The following is a 6767-nucleotide window of genomic DNA, read 5'->3' as shown; positions in this document are numbered from 1 at the left end:
GAGAATAAATTTATAATAGAAATGTGAGGCACATGATGTTTTTCCCGCGCCAAATATTTCTAGCCTACTACACTTTTTCTAAGCGGTTGTTTCTGTTGCAGTTGTTTACTGTGGCGATTTATTCCGGTCACCCCCCAAACTAACTGAACCATTTTCCAGCCTTTCGTCTCTGTTCTGTTGTTGTTAACTACGGATAACAAAAAAAACAAGAAGAGCTAAAAAAAGAGCGAACTTCTGACTCTATGGGTATACAAATCACCCACCACATGAAGGTTCCGCGCCCGCAACGGACCATCTCAGTTCCGAATTGGTTGCGATGATGAACGGGTGACGAAAAGCTTGCAGTAGCAGTAATCGGATGGACCGTTTTTTTGTGTCGTACATTACCTAACGTTTTGGCCATTGTTTATTAATAAATCATAAAGGTGGAACCGTGTGACCTTGGCGAAGAAATGTTCGCTTTTCAAACATAGTGTTTCGATTGGCGGTTTTAGTTTTCAAGTTCGTAGGCAATGGCAGGGGCCAAGTCGTGTGCATCAGACCGGAAAGAAGCGTGTTTTAAAGAAATATAGTTAAGGGGGATCTGAAAACGAAGAGAAAATATAAAGTGTATCAAGAACGGATAATCGTCTAAGAAACAAACAGTGGAAATATATTAAGTGGAGGAATTCGTTGAATATAGTTCAATATTATTCAAATTGTTATTCATCGAGAAACGTAACGGATACGAGGTTATTCTGCGAATAGCGACTCTTCCTAAGTTTTCAAACGGTTTTCCACAAATAAATAGAAATTCAGAAACCCTGAATGCGAGAACCAAAACGGATGGTCATTTGGAAAAAAAGTGCCCAATTTGCCACAATCGCAAAAACTGGAAACGGTTCACACTGTGAATTACCCGGCAACGTTTTAACACAGTGAAAACTAGGAAACCGTGGTTTAGAATTTAATTTATTCAACCGAAAAAAAAGAGAAGCGGAAAACAGACAAACACAACAGGTAAATCTCTGATCTGTTCCCCGATCTAGAATGAAAAGCGACCGCGCTTCGTCACACATTCATGCATTCTCACATGCAAACACGTAAACACAGGAGAAGAACGCATCAATTGTGTTCTTGGAGCGTGAAGTGAGGGATACTTCACTGTAATTATTACGAAAACAAAACTATTCACGCGTTTACAGGCGTTGAATCTCCGTTCAAAACTGTTTTTTGTGAAATACGCGCAAATTTATTTTTTTTAAAGTTTAGTCATGTTATGAATGATTTTCATGTTGCCGATTGGGGGACCCCTTGTCGGTTCAGAACTTCCCCGTAGCTTGCAACACCCCGGTCATAACAATGTTTTGCTTCAATTTGCCATGGTTTCAGTTTATTCACGTTGTCACTTTATTTTTATTTCCTCCATTTCTCGTCACAATGCAAGCGAAATGCGCTTAAAACATTGTCCACGAGTTCATGCATTGTTTATCACACATGTGTGTGTTGTGCACCAATGTTTATTTTTTCTATGCTAATGCTTCAATTATCTCCCTTGCTATTAGTTCCATTAGGAAAGGTAGAACAAATTTCATACATATTGTTATTCGTTTTAGTATTTGTTCAAATATCGTGCAATTTTCTTTTTTATTTTTCATTTGAATTTTTGCAATGGTTAATTATATAGTACGTTTTTGCTGATTATTTTTTGTTGTATCATTCTTTTCTTTTCTCTTGGTAAACCGTTTTCATCAGTCTTTCATTTAATAATTCGCATTATCTGAATTCAACCTTGGACTGCAAGTGGTTAATATCCTCAATTGCCATTTTTCCTCAGGTTGCATGTCATTTATCATTGCGCTCCTATATTCAAAAGAGTTGGTTCCAACGTTGTTCGGCGAAATGCCGTATAACGAGCGGCCGTATAGCGAGGTATGTGTGTACTGAAGATGATTACAAAAAATCTGATTCTGTCGCATTTTTCAGTAACCAGTTGTTTCCAAAATACTCAGCCCTATTCTGTATTCCGACGGATTTACGTTTCGTTCGAAACCGTTATTTCGTTAGAGTTATAATTTACATTCACTATTTCGAACGTTTTGTCCATCCAATGTTCCAAGAGAAACAGATCGAACGAAATGCAAAAACAACTCGAACGGAATACAGAATGGAGTTTTATCAAATCGTTCGAAATATTTCCAATCGATCGAAATACAGAATAGGGGTGACTATTTGAACAAAACAAAACTGAGAAGTAGAACAGGAATAAAGACTATATATGGAATACATACTGATTTATCAATTCAGGAGGTTCAATCCAATGGATTTCTTCCTACATCACAATGTGTGTTCATTTATCAAAATAATACTGTAGAAAAGTTTACAATTTCTTTGATTGTATGAGGCTTAGTATTTTCTTAAGTTTTGTGAGGTTATATACTTTCCGCACAAAGTTGCTTAAAACTGAATTTATTGCCCAATAAAGTTATACAAAATTGAATGAAATTCAGAGTACAGGGTCTCTCAGATTAAACGCTCACGCAAAAAAATCGAATAGCTCCTTATAAAAAAAAAATGTTTCGCTCCGTCGATGGTAGCACTACATTCCCCACTTCGGGACGATAATATTCGGCTACTCGTTCAGTCTGATCGGATCAGTTTTTAGTGTCAAAATGTACAGTTTACAAGAACGTGTATTTTTAGTGAAATCGTATTACTCGAGTAACCGAAGCCTTGATGAAACTTTCGCCTCTTATGGTAAGAATTTCAACATTTCTCGTCGTCGATTATTTCTTCTGGGGGTACGTGAAGGACCGTTGCTATGTTAATAAGCCACAAAATTTGGGAGTACTTAACCCTCCTGTGCTCGCGTACAAAATCGTAACATGTATACTCGCGCACGGTATCACAGACCGAAAATTGAACTTCTCTGTAATGTTGCCATTGTGCATTTTTCAGGCTTTATTAGCATTTATTTGAAGAAGAGGGTATGATTGAATGAAAAAACTCCAAAACATATGTTTTCTTCGTCTCTATTATGTTTTAATAGTCATCTAATTCAGCCTCATCAAAATAGAGTAACGAGTAACGAAAAGCGAATTTTTCACTGTTACTAATTAAACGTAAGTAACTGAATATAGTTCATGGAAGTATAAAAAGCTATAAAATAACATAAAAACGTATTAATCGATTGTGGTTTCATTGGAGTAAGAATCAGTACATAGCATAACTGCATGCTCGAAACAAACATATTTTTTTACATTCCATGCAGTTGTTGCATGTATTTCGGGTCTTTTATCGAAGAGAAGAATGTATAACGACCTTCTAGATAATTACCAGATGATAAATATAAAGTTTGCATATTTCTAATATTCTTTGTCTCTGTTTTCTTGGTAAACTATCCTTTTTTCTAGATGGGGCATAAAAAGATGATATAAAAGGATTTCTAGGAACTTCCTTTTCTTTTTCTTGTTTTCTTGTCGATTCATTCGGTCCATTATAAAAAAGGGTCCCCGAAACTGTAACTGTTAAAAATTACCATAAGCTACCGATTAGTTTATAGTTTACTGTTTACAATTCTTCCACAAGTAAAATTCTTTCACAAGTGTGTATATGTATGACCATTATATTTAGCGAATAACTATACGAAAGTCAAACATCTATATTTTGATTTTGAACGTATGAATCTAACGACGAATATTTCGTCGAATAGTTAATATATGGATCCGTTCAATCCAGTTACAAAAGGGACTGAAATCAAATAAGAATAGTCCGGTTATGATCTTCTGCATTATATTCTATAAATAATCCACGCCACTAACATTAATTTATACATTTCATTCAACAATATTCTAGAATATGAAAAAGGCACTTGTCCAAAAATTTACTCCTATACTCGCGTCGGTGTGTCAGACCGAAAGTGTAAAAAAGTGACACACGTCCCCTTCTTACCAACACATGCGATTCCCTAAACGATGACGAACGACGAATAACGAAGCTAGAGGGAATCGCAAAGTCGTAGTGTTGATATTTTCTGAGAAAGGAACGAATTATTGATTTCTCGGTGTTGGTGAGCGAAATGACCAATCGAGAAACCCCTCAACTTGATGTATCGTCAATGCAATAACGATTGCTACCAACAAAATCAGTATATATACTGGTATCATTCTATTGTTCAACACACACCTTTTGGAATACTGAAATCAGTTAGAGAAATCGAGAATGTTTTTTTGTATTATTTAAATTTATTAATAAAGTTATGAATTTGTTGTGAAGTGATTTCTTTAAAACCGCGCTTTTACTCGTGTACTGAAAATATCCACGATCTAACGGATACGCAATGACTGCGTTGGAGTTCAACCCACATTTCGGCAGGGTATCCAACCGAATCGGCAGGACTGCATCGGCGATTAACGCTAATACTTTGGCGGGGCATCATCCAATCGGAATCCAGTCGGCAACCCCATCCAGCTATCGAACACTCGGTCTGACAGACCAATGCGCGAGTATAGGAGTGTTAAAGAAGAAATAACTCGGATTTTCAACAACATCGAAGTCGTAATGTTAGAGTTGTGCATGAAGAATTTTGTTCACCGTTTAAAGCGCGTTATCGAAAAAAGGGGTGGTCACATCGAAAATGTCCTAAATTAAGCTTCATTTTCCTTTTTCAAAAATAAAAATCGGTTCACTTTTGTAGAAGTTATTGAAATTTGTTGCGTGAGCGTTTAATCTGAAAGGCCCTGTAAGTCGTAGCTAATAAACTCAGCTTTCATTTGATGCCAAAACCTTACGATGTGGTTGCTTTCCAAAGTCATGAAAAATTATCAAAGTTGTGTTTTAAAATGTTTTAACGAGTTTTAAAATTGATCGAATGTGATCCAGAAAATAGAAGGAATAAAACGGTTCGAACAGTAGATATTTTGAAAAAATAGCCCGCATTTGAAAGAGTATTGCATCATGTGAAAGAATATTTCTGCTGCCGCAAAAGACCTTTCGCATTGTCACTCGATAAACAAATGTGAAACGTTCGTGCCTAGTGTTCATTAGGGTGGCAGCGAAAATGGTCATGTTGAATTTCAAAAACCGACCATGTACATTTTGTTTATTGGTCCAAAAAAATGACATGTGCGAAGTTTTAGCTCAATCGGACATGATTTAGGAGTGCCTCAAAGCGCTCAAAGTTTTGATTTTTCGATCCTCGAAAATCTTCCAAGGGGTAGTAAAAAAATCGGAAAATCGACCAAAAGATCGATTTTCCGCACAAAAAATTTCAGACATCTAATTCGATATCTGTTGGATATCGTTCGTATATTGAGAAACCAAAGATACGCTAGACAACATCATTGGATCTGTTGTACCGATCAATTTGGTAGCGCTTTATTTCGTCGATATCATTCAATTGAGGAGTATTCACCTTGGTATTCTGTTTGTGTTTTTGATATATGTGGATGGGTGTCCGCCATTTTCATAGAATAATTTTTAGAACAGAGCCAGTTTAAGGCAACCAGACCGCGAAACAGAGAAAAAAGTTCAATAACTCTGTCATTGTTGGAATTCGAACATATGCGTAGAAGGATTTTTATCATCAAATATGATCCTCTATCACCTCCTGAAAGAATTCGGATTTTTTATATGAGAAATGCATTTTATGACTTGAATCAATGAATCAAAAATTAAATTCTTCTTTAATATTCAAAAAACGAAAAATATATGTATAGAAAACAAATAAAACAAAGTTTATTTGAATAGGCTAATTTAGCAATTCAGCTGTAACAGAGTCGAATTTATTCATGTCCATTTTTATCTTACGATAATTTTAGTTGTATATTACATAATAGCCATTTAGGCGTAAGAGTATTCCTATCTTTATCGAAGGCCTTGAGTTATGAGTTCGCTTAGTAGCGGACACGCAACAAGTCAGGCTACGAGGACCCCCTAATCGATTTGTATATTTTGCATCTGCCATGCAAGGCGACGAAAGTTCCGGAATCCGGTTTGATGACTACGTCGTGGTGGAAATATGCATTGGCGAAGCAGCGTGGGCTCCGGTGGGAGGTCGCAACCTCCGTGTCGTCTTTGGCCTTTAACGAGTGGAACGTGACTATGAACTAGTGACAACTGACCTGCGTAGCTCCTTTACGGTGCGCCTTACCAACACGAGGCTTATGAGGGCGAGACAGGCACGCTTTTTTGGGTCCTTGAAATTTTAGCTAACTATATTATGGTAAGCGACCAGGACTATTTCAGCCGGTTTCTCCGCTCACTAAAATGATCCGCAACGTGGTATGCACCATACAGAAAACTGGTTAAATAACTTTGATCCAACTTCTTCATAATTTCCTTTTCAAACCTCATCCTTTCCTTCCCACCGAATTCTTCCGTTCCAACCATTCCATTTTCCTGCCATTCCAACCTGAAATACAGTCCTATCCATCGTAGCCACCTAGTGGTTATACCCACCCAACCACCTACCATGGCTGAGATTCAAAATCTAATAGGGGTTTTCCGTTCGTTTGGGAATCCTACCATTTTTCTGTCGTTGTTTTTCACCTTTAAATGCCTCTCCCGTAATCCAAATGATAAAAGTCAAATTTTCGTTGAATTTTATTCGAGATTCCAAAATTGTAACAATCATGGTTACGAAAGCGTGTTCATTTCACCAGAAAATTCATTACCATTTTCGTTTCACCGAAATGAAACACGAAGCTCAATGTCGTATATGTCGAATTTTTGGCAAGGTTGTCATACTACTACATTATTGAATATTGCAATCCGTTCGCGTATGTCTG

General features: G+C 36.8%; 1 protein-coding gene across 2 annotated transcripts in view; it reads left to right on the top strand.

Moving 5' to 3' along the window:
- The first annotated feature begins 294 nt into the window (after positions 1-294).
- Positions 295-6767, top strand: part of LOC129768000 (carboxylesterase 5A) — a 24335-nt gene continuing 17862 nt past the window's right edge. For both annotated transcript variants that reach the window (XM_055769345.1, XM_055769344.1), the window contains exon 1: positions 295-999. The gene's annotated coding sequence lies outside the window, so the exon portion shown is untranslated. The remainder of the gene's footprint in view (positions 1000-6767) is intronic.

This window comes from Toxorhynchites rutilus, chromosome 2 (genome assembly GCF_029784135.1).
Source record: "Toxorhynchites rutilus septentrionalis strain SRP chromosome 2, ASM2978413v1, whole genome shotgun sequence".
In the NCBI taxonomy this organism is placed as follows: Eukaryota; Metazoa; Arthropoda; class Insecta; order Diptera; family Culicidae; genus Toxorhynchites; species Toxorhynchites rutilus.
This window is presented reverse-complemented; position numbering and strand designations above follow the sequence as displayed.